This window comes from Meriones unguiculatus, chromosome 6 (genome assembly GCF_030254825.1).
Source record: "Meriones unguiculatus strain TT.TT164.6M chromosome 6, Bangor_MerUng_6.1, whole genome shotgun sequence".
NCBI lineage: Eukaryota > Metazoa > Chordata > Mammalia > Rodentia > Muridae > Meriones > Meriones unguiculatus.
Genome location: NC_083354.1, coordinates 111,205,294 through 111,217,550, shown reverse-complemented (window position 1 = coordinate 111,217,550; position 12,257 = coordinate 111,205,294). Strand labels below are relative to the sequence as shown.

General features: G+C 44.6%; 1 protein-coding gene across 7 annotated transcripts in view; it reads left to right on the top strand.

Annotated features, from left to right (window-relative positions):
* Sulf1 (sulfatase 1) overlaps positions 1-12,257 on the top strand; it is a 226,594-nt gene that overhangs the window by 84,118 nt on the left and 130,219 nt on the right. For 2 of the 7 annotated variants that reach the window (XM_060385850.1, XM_060385848.1), the window contains exon 1: positions 9,676-10,047. The exons of 4 other annotated variants lie outside the window; for them this stretch is intronic. The gene's annotated coding sequence lies outside the window, so the exon portion shown is untranslated. One more of the 7 variants, XM_060385851.1, reaches the window with a different exon arrangement.

The window sequence follows — 12,257 nt, the reverse complement described above, 5'->3', positions numbered from 1 at the left end:
AGAACCCAGGGTCTTGTGCATTCGGTAAGCAGATATTTTACCACTGAGCTGCACCCATTCATCCAGTATATCCTGCTAACATCTGAGTTCTTTCTCAAGGGCCAGGACTATATATAGGTCACTGGGAAGGAACTTGTCCAATGTGTGCAAGGTTCTGGCACAATTCCCAGTGCCTTTCACCAAATGATCATATCTGAACCTTCTTTACTTGTGTTGCATTTGCTAATGCAAAGACAACATTCACTTAAAAACAAGGAAAGAAGCAAGAATGGTGTCTGCATTTTCTACGTAATAAGCTGAGATTTATAAAAAATGAATTCATACATTATGTACTATTTTGTATTCTTAGGTAAAACATTGAAACAAAGTCATGTATTATGTAGCATTTGGTATTTTGGGGTAAAACACATTGAAATATTAATACTTAGTAATGTAGTACCATAATGTGTAGTGTACAAATGACTTTTAGCGCACTTAAGAGAAGGGATATATTCTCTCCCTCCCTCTCTTCCTCCCTCTCTGGTTTCTTCCTATCTTCTGACAAGCTGAGCTCTGGAGTTAGACCCTCCAGCAATGTTACAGACATATATATGCCAAAGCAGGATACGATACCTAGAAACTACATACTATACTTTCTATCATCCCCTAATAGTACCCTTACTTATTATTTATCTGTATGTGCCATTGCTGGTTTATGGAAGCCAGAGGACAGCTGTTAGGAATCAAGTCTCTCCTTCTACTGTACGGGTTCTAGGGATCAAATTCAGGTCTTTAGGTTTGGCAGTAGGTGCCTTTACTCACTAGACCATCTCAGTGAACCATATATATATATATATATATATATATATATATATATAATATGTTATGTAATATATATTTAAATTTATTCTTGCTGTTCTGAGGATTGAGCCCGGGGTCTCCCAATGCGGAGCAAGAGCTCCTAAGTGCCATCTTCTCCCTCCCATCTTCTTTCTAAGCCTAGTTGAGAGTTTAATCAATTTCTTTTCCCTATATTTGTTCATGTCTAACCCTGCAAAATTCTTTTCAAGAACATAGTTGGTCATAATGTATATTTTTATTAAAAGGCAGATTTAAAAAAAATCTTATCTGAATCCACAGCAGTCTCCGGCATACTCTAAATATTCAATAATTGCGCGTTTAATGAATGGATAATGTTTAGAGTTCTCTATTAAAAAGCTTTTAAGACATTATGGTCTAAATACTTAGACACAAGACCTAAAAATTAAGTTGGCTCAATTCACCAAACCTCAGCTTTATAGCAAAGAACAGTTTCAAAGCCAGAAAAAGAAAGAGCGAGCGAGAGAGAATGAGTTACACTTTTAAACGATTAAGTCAACCCTTGGAAAGTTGAACCGCCCTCTTGATAGTTCGACAGATGTGGCCTCTGACTGGATAACTGTTTAGATTATGGTCACTTGTCTGTATGGCAAAAGTGAAAAAGAAAAAAAAAGTCCAGGAGTGCTGCTGGGTAGATTTCATGATTTTTTCCTTTCTTTCACCCTAAGCAGTTAGATAAAGAATTCAAAACGTTGGCAAAAACAAAGAGACACATGGTCACTTCTCCACCAGCAGTGAGTCAGGTAGGGACTAGTCAGAAACCAGATGTATGTTGAGGATGAACAGTGATAAACATCTTTCCATCTTTCCTCTTTTTTTTCCTTCTCTTTCTTAAAAAAAAAAAAAAAAAAAAAAAAAAAAAAAAAACGAAACAGCACAAAACAAACACACAGGGTCTCACTGTGCAGCCCAGGCTGGCCAGGAACTTGAAGTCGCCGACATCTGCCTGCCTCTGCCTTCTGGATGCTACCCCTAGCCCTTCTGAAAGCACACTTCCAACGGTCCCTTTTGTATTTTCTTCTCACTCTGAAATTTCATATGTCAATCATTCAGATACATCCCCCCTCCCCCATCCCCAAATAACAGTTAGGTGAGCACCAAGGCCCACATTCACTCCATTTCACTTTCTTCTGAAAAGCCACCCTTGTCTTAACTCAGGAATCTCTGTCGAGCACAGACACTTTAGGCGCACACCATACTTGCCTGCGCTGTGAAAGAATTGTGATAACACCTGCATCCACTCGGGTTGCTGGGTGGCTCAAAGTAAAGCCCTCAAGGGTCCCTTGCAGATGCCTGTCCCTTCATCACCTCTCCTCCTGCCTGTGTCCTTTGTTCCTGGCTCAGGCCTTAGCCTCAGCTTCATAATAATGTCTGAAGCTCTCAGCCCCAGACACCTGGCTCCTGCAGGTTCTGCACCCTGAGGCCTCTTTTCTCTCAGTCTCAGCACATCCTCATCAGTGTCTCTCAGTCTGCCGCCTCTGGTCTGGGATGGCACCTGGGCTTCCATCTCTTACACCCCCTACTTCCTCTTTGGCCTCTCCCCAGGCTGTTCTTCTTGCTCCCTCCCCCCCAACACCTACCCTTTGGCCAGCAGGACACTACATTAGCAGCTTGTGCCTCCGCTTGCTTACACAGAGACCAGGTGACAAACCTGACTTAGTTTGTACTGAATGTCTTCTCTGTCCCTCTGTCCATCTACCTCCCCTTCGTGAGCCATTTTTTTAAAGGGTTAGCTCTTTTAAAATCTTCATTTTTAAAAATGTATTTATTTTTATTTCATGGGTGTTGGTGTTTTACCTGCATGTATGTCTGTGTGAAGGTGTCAGATTTCCTGGAACTGGGCTTACAGACAGGTGTGAGCTGCCATGTAGGTGCTGGGAACTGAACTCAGCTCCTCCGGAAGAACAGCCAGTGCTCTTAATGGCTGAGCCATCTCTCCACCTGCTACATCTTAAAATTCTAACATCAAAACGTTGAATGGGGAGCTCAGGAGATAGTTAAGTCAGAAAAGTACTTGAGACCTTGACTCCAAGCCCCAGAACCCATATGAAATTAAGCTTGCTTTTAATCCCAGTGCTGAAGGGGCAGAGACAGGCAGATCCGGGAGGCTCAATTGCAGGCCAGGTCGGTAAGAGATGCTGTTTCAAAAGTCAAGGTGGAAGGCATCTGAGGTGTGTCAGAGGAAGTCAATCTCTGTCAGCTACATGCATGCACATACACATACGTGTGCCCCTGCACACACACTCACACACACACAATCACACACACACACACAATCACACAAAACTTATTTCCTAGCCCATCAAAGGACTGCTTATTCCCTTGGTCTAAAGTCACAGTAACATTTAGGTTATTTTACATCTGTATCTTTTTACCGAGGTTGTGTGTGTGTGTGTGTGTGTGTGTGTGTGTGTGGTGATTGTGTTGGGGTTGAGGGGACCAGGGAGTGGACAGCACCTTGGCTCATGCTGGGCCAGTGCTCTGTCATAGAGCTATACCACCATCCCATGCCTTTCTGTTTTTATGTTTAAACACACAACCCCGAGCAGCTGTGTGGATCACCGCTCAGCTAATGCTCCGTGGAAAGAGAATGTGTTTCCGTTCCCTAGAAAAGGTAACATTGAGCTTGTACCTACAAGATGCCCAGACTCTAAAATTCCCAGAGGAGAAGCTTCTAAACAAGTAAGGTTCAGGCATCAGTTACATGGAAGCAGTTTACGTTTTTTTAACGACTTACACTTTTTTTTTTCCTCAGACCAATTAAATTTCCCAATCAGCTAGATTACTTCCTCTATCATTTCCTAAGATTTCTGGTAAAGAGGTTAAAAATAGTTTGCTGTGAAGCTGTGGAGGAAGAGAAGAGTGAGACTCCAGGAAAGACTTCTTAGGTGGTGTGCAATTCCACTAATAGTGGATGGAGGCTCTCCTGCAGGGCACAGACCTGCCTTCACGTTAATGCACACCGGCTGCCTCTAGAGCAACACTGGCTCCTCAGGCTCATGCCCAAGGCCAGTATAGGGCAGCTATAGGCCAGTGCCCAAAGAGCTCTACTGACTGCCCAGGATCACAGCCCCACAAGGAGGTCTTTTTGTGGGGTCTCACAGTTCTTCTGAGTGGGCGAGTCATGTCCCCTCTATCTCCGTGTCCTCCTGAAATCAATTCTGGTTTCTTGTACATGCATACGGAATCTGTCTAGTAAATGTGTTATGTTTTCCCCCTACAGAATGTCAGTTCTTTCCCAGAGTCTTCGGAATCTCATGCCGACTTTTACCCAGCTTGCATCTCCATGGCCTTAGGAAGCTACCGGAAGCCAATTTACTCAGTTAATTCACGTCAGTCTAAATAATTTCTCCTGACAGATCACTTCCGTTCTAAGCCCCAAGTACTTTTTAATCCTAGGCAGGTTATTGCTGAGGATAAATGATTTCACATTTCTCATAAAGATGCCAGTCATTAAGGATATTAGCACACATTCTTTCCCCTTGGGTGGAGGGGAGCTGTCGTTTTAGCAATGTTGCCGCGTCAGCCTTCCTATTGTCAAACACAGCAAACGATGAGAAAATCAATTTACTCTTTAGAATTAGTCAAGTGAGGAATCCTTTGAAGTGAGGAGGCAGGCAGGGTTTTGTCTGGCTTCTAGAATCACATAAAAGCTCGTACAGTATGTATGTCGATAGAATGTTATGAAGTTTAACAGGAGTTAGTCCCTACCCTTATAATAAAGGTTTGATGAGCAACGGATGTGGCTTGAAGGAATCCTCATTCTAATAGTGTGTGTTCATATGTAGGTCACACCATCCTTGAGACCAGGGGAGGGGTGAAGGCAGATCCTCAAAGTTGAAGTCAGTTGAGAGGTCTAAAGATACCTGTTTATTTTGCCCAACAGAATCCAAGTGGACTTTGTTATTAACTGTTTTGGGGGACAGAAACTGGCCTTGTAGCCCAATGAATTGGCCTTGAACTAACTATGTATAATGAAAAGGGGAAAAAAAAGAAAGACACATTGTGATCACATGTTCTCCCTTACTGGACGGGCCTGAATTTAACTCTATACATGTGTGGTTTGAAAGCAGAAAGGACACTACTGGGGGAGAAGACAGATAGCACCTAGAGTATGGGGCAGGGTAAGAGACAAAAACGGGGTAAATATGAGCAGGGTAAAACGACATGAAAATGTCACAAAGAAATGCAGTATGGTTGCACACACCTTGAATCCCAACACTTGAGAGACAGAAGCAGGCAGATCTCTGAGTTTGAGGCCAGCCTGGTCTATAGAGCAAGTTCTAGGGCAGCCAGTGCTACACAGAGAAACCCTAACTTAAAACAAAAACAAACAAACAAACAAACAAAGAAAAAGCAAAAAACGAAAGAGAAACCCACAATTTCATAAGTGTACTAAAACTCTAATTAAGTTAAAAATGTAAAAACAAAATTAAAAAAAAAACCTTCATTACTCAGCCTTGTCTAACCCAAGTCTGCAATCCTGCCACCCCAACCCCACACCCTGAGCGTCCCATGACTGGAGGATACCGCACATGCAGCTAATAGAAGCATTTACATCTTTATTCTGTAGACTGAGCCATGGAAGGAAGCACATCGGGGCTCCTCATAGCCCTCAGAGTGATCTGTGCCCTGGCAATGGCTTGCAAAGTTTCCCAACTCATTTTCTCCACCCACAAAGGGAAGATTAGGTCGTTGTTCAAGAATGACAAGCATTTCATATTTGGAAATGACTAAATAATGAAGTGCCAGGATTCTATAGAAACACAAGGAGAGAAGAAGATTAATTTCAAACCAAAGTCTAGTGCAAACATGACCTTTCCATTGTAAATCTCACGGACAGGAAAGAAATTACATCGGAAGCTTTGTTTCTAGGGCTGAGAATTCGGAAATGTATTAATAATAGGATGTCTCAGATGAAAAAAACCTGTTTATTATAATCTGCCATCTATGGAGATGAGAAAAATTCTTTCTGCTGTATTTTCCCAAAAGAATGTAGTTAGTGGATTTAACTGACAGACATGAAAGGGTCATCTTTTTATCCTTTGCCCCCAGGCAGGACTGCAGTTAAAACTTTCTAGAAAGAGAACATGCTACTGACCGCCCCCCACCACCCCCCCGCCAGACTTCTAGGTGAGCAAAAGAAAAATTAAAAACAGCAGATGGCAAAGCTCAGGGCTGTTGAAATTAATAAAGGTTAGGTTTGGCTGACATTATTTGAGCTAAAATTCATTTCTATTTGTGAACAGCCTGATGCTTAGCAAAAGTCCAAAGATGGTCTGTTTGGCAATAGGTCTGCGTAATAAATTCCTTTTAGTATTAGTATTAATGTCTGGTCATTGTTTTGTTCTCTTCGCTGGGGTGGTGAAGGAGGGAGTCCCACCCTAGAGCTCTGGAGACATTAAAGCTCACAGCAACGGATGCTGAGCAGATAAGATCCACCATAGTTATTTGTCACGTACTCACTGCCTGGGGAAGGAGACTCAAGGCTCCAAGCAGGGGACACTCTGGGAGCACAGTGACCCACAGAACTGGGGGAGGCTGGCTCTTTGTAGCCAGGACGGAGTGTCTGTGTCTAGCAGGGGAAAGCTTGCAGGGGAGAAGAGGGTTGACTCCTTTGACAAATGTCATGGGCCAGGAGTGAGCTGGAACCCAGGAAGCTGAGTTGGGTTGAAGACTGGGGTAGGATGTGGTGGGTCAGGTTGGCAGGGGGCCAAGCCAGGTGGAGAGCCTTTTCTACTAGGGGAGCTGCAAATTGGGGGAAGAAGAGAGGAACTTGTAGGTTTGAGCCTTAGAAGGGCCCAGTGAAGCACCAAGAGATCAAGGCAGCATACGAAACCCAAGGCTTACAAGTCTACGTCAGTAATACCAGCTGGAATGACACCCAGATGACAGCCCCAGGCCAGCACGGGCAGGAGTCTGTTAAACCATCATCCGTAATGAATCTCCCCTCCTTAAAAGTCGAGTATCTCAGGGACTATGTTCTACAGATGAAAAGTGGGCTACCACACCCAGACTTGGTTTTCCCACTGGTAAAAGAAAGATGAAAAGGATCATATTTCAGGATGTTGATAGGTTAAGGATGCTCATTAGGAGGATGGGGTGATAGACACCTCAGTGGTTATGAGCACCCTTTTGCAGAACCTGGATCCTATCCCCAGTCCCCACACGGTGGCTCAGTAACTCCAGTCGCAGCAGATCCAACGCCCTCTTCTGCCTTCCAAGCACACTGCACACAGGTGATGGCGCAGACATGCACGCAGGCAAAACACCCATATGTACAAAATAACCAAATAACAAGAAGCACATTTTTTAAAGGATGCTCATTAGGGCTGTGGCTATGTTGAGGTCCTGGGTCTCCAGTCTCTCTCCCTAAAACAGAAAACAAGAACACATGAGCACATCTAACCCTAGGGCCTAAAACCCAAACACTCAAGACGAGGCTGAAATTCTTTAGAACCTGAATTGGTTTTCATTGTTCCAAATTAGAGGAGGCGGGAAACTTCTTCTAATTCACTGAACATTCTGTATGCGTTGGAGAGCATGTGCTGGGCGAAAACAGCTCAAGTCTCTTTAAGTGACAGGACGGAGGTCGCAGCCACCAGACGTGGAATGTAAAGCATGTTGCTCTGGTCAGAGCATAATAGAGGAAATGTCAGCAAGAACACGTTAATAATAAAAGCATCGGGAAGGCTGTGCTCAACTCCAGGTCATAAACCGTAACGCCGTTGCTCATTTCTGATGGCGCACACTGTTTCCATGGAGTGCATCCTCTAACGTGTTCGTGCTGAAAACCCCAGTTAAGGGGATTGTGTGAAATAACCCGTACTTTATTTCTTTTTAATTACACTGATTTACTTATACAGGTGGGAGGCAGTGGTTGTTGCAGAGGTCAGAGGGCAGCTTGCTGGGGTCACTTCTCTCCTTCCACAACTTGGGTTCCAGAGATCCAGCTTGGGTTTAGTGGCAAGCACTTTGACCAACAGAATCATCCCTCTGGACCACAGATGGTCCTTTACAGGACATCTTCTGTGGGTGGCAGAGGCTTCGCAGGTGCTAGCAGCCCTGCTTCTCCGAAGACCTGTGTCCTGAAGAAAGGCCACTCAAAGGGAGATGCTCTGCCCACACACACACCTTTTATTGTTCCGTAAAGGCTGTGCCTGTGTTTTTCCAGTGCAAGGATTCTGCCTAGCCCTGAGCCAAGTCTCAGCCTGTCGCCTTTAGACTTATGAGCATTCTCAATCATTCAAACAAGCGAAGGGTACCACAAACCCCCCCGAGTCTGTGACACATCCTCAACAACCAACCTCTCCACTTCTCTGATCGTGGGGTGGTTCGTGCGTACGTAACTCAAGGCACAAGTGAGATTCAGCCAGCTGTAAGATAATTCAGTGGCTGTCAGTGGTGGATCACACCTTGAACCCCAGCCCTGGGGAGGCAGGGGCAAAGGAAGGGAGGTCTCTGTGAGTTCCAGGACAGACATGGCTATGCAGGGAGACCTGATCTCAAATGAATTCTGTGAACTCACTAGGCTAATGCTGTTCTAAGGCTCTGACTCAGGCCACCAGCAAGAACAACACAGGAAGAGGGGGGTTTGGGAAAACTGGTGAAGAATGGTAGCAAAAAGCAGTGTCCATAGTAAGACAAGAGAGAACTTGAGCTGATCTTTTGCAGGAGAGCAGAGATTTGAACTGAGTAGTTCGGATGTGTGTGTAAGTCCGAAATTCAAGGCTGTTAAATCCACCTTTTGAGAGCAATTCACATTCTAAGATGCTGCCGGTAGGTAATTCTGGAGGGCGGCATGGAAATTAAGGAACTAGTGTGCAGACAAAAAATGTGGGTTTTGAGTGCTAGGATAGGAGTCTTCACACCAGGAGAGGTATTCAGAGGGAAGGCAAGGATAATAATAATAATTTATAAAAGATACAGCAGTGAACTTTCTCAGATGACCATGGCCTCGGGGCAGGGAGGTGCAGGGGAGGAGGGGTTGCTCTCACAGAGGGAAACAGGGCAGAACAGAAGCCCTGACTGATTTCAAACAGAGCACTGGAGGTCCCCGGCAAAACACCTTTATGAAAAAGGAGACCAGGAATAAAGAGAACAGAGTCTAAGGACGATCCGTGTTTACAAAGTCCTTGGCCTCTGGAACGCCTGGCTCTCCAAAGCCCACATCTTCCTCATCCATTCCATCCTGCCACAGGCAGGCAGCTACTGTACCGGGTGCTCCGGGCGCCAGAACCGCATGCCTGGAAACCCTGACTCCCTTCCCGCCCCCCTCCCCTCCCAGCGGGCCAGCTGCAGTGCAGTTTGTTTGCCTAGGTTTGCATACTCCTATTGGGTTGCCTTTTTCTTTTTTTTTTCCAGTCAGTTCAGCAGTGTCCCGAAATTCACCCCCAGTGGAACTTGTGCCTCTGCTCCTCCTCTTCTTGGAACTGCCCTTTGTTTGTCTGGCAGAGCTGGGTCTATGGGGGTGTGTGATGATAATAATACGCCGGGCTTATATAACTGCATCTTGCAAGCACTCCTCAGACAGTCCCTAATGAATCTTGGAGCTTGGTGTCAAGCAGGGCAGCCTTATCTGCAAGTTGGAAATCCGAGGCCCAGAGGCCAGGAGAGAGGGCGGCAGGGATCAGAGGCCAGGCCTCCCAGGCTCCTGGAGCCCCTCAGAGGTCAGGGCGGTAAGGAACAATGAGGCTCCCATTCTGGAGGAGGAAGGAAATCCCGTTGCCACCTAATCTCTGCTCCTCTGCCTCCTCCCTGTTCCCAGAGCCTTTTCTCTAGAGAAGACTTCCAAGGCGTCTTTTGTAAGTACGATGATCTACTTTCACTAGGAAGAAGACAGACTCCCTTCCTGCCTCTTGCGCAGCAGTTCGTGTTTTTATGATCTTACCCCTACTTGGGATGCTTAGATGATGGAAAACGCGTCTCTGGCCAAAGTTCTCCACCCTCCCAGTTTGGTCTCCTGGGAAAAGAGGTTTCAGCTGATAATTCGCTCGACAGAATAACACCCGGAGGAGGTGCTTAGATTGACCAGTCTCGGGGCATTCTAGTCTAGCCTGGTGCGGCGGCATGCACGCTGGCAGGCAGCCCTGGAGGAAGGAGCCTGCTTATTCGCTTGGCGTGCTAGACTGCAGAGGTTGTAGCCGTTTAGATCTTCAGTTTCTCTGTCTTGGCTACTCACAATTTCAGGTAAATATGACTGTTTAGACGTTTGTTTTTGCACTATGAAAGAAATGCCAACTTTCACAGGAGGCTTGAAACTCTCACCTGCTTGTGTAAACTTTAAGAGACAGTGGCTTCAGTGGGGTGTTCATTTTTTTTTTGTTTTTTTTTTTTTTTTTTTTTTTGCTTTTTTTTTCCCCCACTGCCGGACCAAAGGGTTTAATGTTAAAGGAACATGGACAAAAGCTACTTGAGCACCGGCAAAGCCCAAAGCCGTATTATTAAGCTTGCTTTCATGAAGTATTAAGCTGCGTTCATGAGGTATCCAGCTCAGGGGTGATGTTTGTGGCTTTTAGATGTCACCTCCTTACCACCCTATAGCAAAATGGAAGGAAGATGCAAGCTCAGAGTTTCCCAGAGACTCAGGTAGAGCCTATTATTACTACAACAGGTAGAAAGAACTATTACTGTTAATTGAACAGGCCAAGGGAATAAAGTTTTGTTGGAGGTAATTGTATAATTTGCATTTGTAAAACTATAACTGTATCTCCTCTTATTATGGTAATGGAAAGTTAGTGCTCAGTGCTGTTTCAGAGAAGAAAAAAATGAGAAATACACAAGAATGCCTAACTTTGAATGCTCTAAGTGCTGTGATTAATCCACTGAGCTGTTGTTTGCTATATTAGACAGACATGTGCCCTGTATGACAGTGTGTGTGTGTGTGTGTGTGTGTGTGTGCATCTGTTATAGCTGCCTAGCTCTCTGTGTTTTACATGATACCACATTATGCAAAATGGACCAAACTGAGAAATTTCTTATCAAGTTTCACATTTTGATAGTTAGTCTCTTTTGTTATTTATTTAATAAACATTGGAAACATAATGCAACTATGTCTGTTTCAAAGATTTTCTTTAAGTCATATGTGGTGGTCTATGCCTGTAATCCCAGCATTCAGAAAACTGAGCCAGGAGGATTGTGAGTTAAAGACCAGTGCAGGATACATAGGAGGATCTTGGCACAGAAAAATAAATAAATAAAATAAATAAATAAAATAAATGAAATAAAATAACCTTATTTAAGTGATATTTCTACAAATTATCTGTGACTATCAAGAGATGCTAAGACATAATAGAAGCTGAGCCCTAGTTATTTTACCTCTAAATTTGAACAGGATCCATCAACAGTGACTGTCAGGCTCCCCAAAGACCAGCCCTGTCACCTCAACCTTAGCTTCAGTCGCATCAGAGGGGACACAGACAGATAAGATCCAGATCAGAGTTTGTGCCACTGGCACCTGAAGACCAGCAGCAAGATGGAACAGCAGCAAGACCTCTATGAAATGAGACTAAAGCTCCTTCTCCCCAGGAGAATAGTGTTGGAAAAGCTGAAAGGAAGTGATGTAGGCCAAGTAGCTAACACAGGAAGTAATACAGGTAAAGTCAGGAAGTAATATAGAAAAAGATTCTAGCACACAGTCTGAACATAGCCCTGTTTCAGTACATTTTGGGGCTTTGGCATTCTTGTTTTCATCTTTTTTTTAAGATTTGTTTTTACATACATATATATATATATATATGTATATGCATGCCTGTCATGGGTTTGTGGGTGCCCACAGAGGCCACAGGAGGCCTTTGGATGTCCAGGAGCTAGAGTTCCAAGCGATTCTGAGCCACCTGATGTGGCTGCTGAGATTGCAACTTGGGTCCCTTGGAAGAGCTCTTTCCTCACTGCTGGGCAGTCTCTCCAACCCCTGCTTTTGTCTTTCACTTCACTGGGGAGCATCTCCTGTGGGTAGATGGCATGCTGTGTTAAGCAGTAGCAAGACACAGGTGGGTAAAACATCTTGTCTAGGAGAAGCCGTTGGCCTGAGGAGCAGACCCAGCAGCAGGTAATTCCATGAGAGTTAGCTTTCATACCTAAGAAAGAAGCATGTTCAGGATTGAGAGAAGGTATCCAACTAAGAGTTGGCATTTTTCTGCCCTGGGAGGTCAGGAACTTTTCAGAAGGTGTTGGTGACGGGCTGAGTTTCAAAAAAATAAGCAGTTGACAGGAAAAACCTTCCAGAAAGGAAGGACACTGCCCAACAGGACAGGAGATGTAGGCTACTCTATGAAGAGGAACTTAGGGTTACTTCAGTACCGTGGTTTGTCCTGTTAATTGTACTGAGACACACACCCACAGACCAGCTTCTGATCCACAGTTGTTTACAGTTCTCCAGAGTGTGAACTAACATTAAT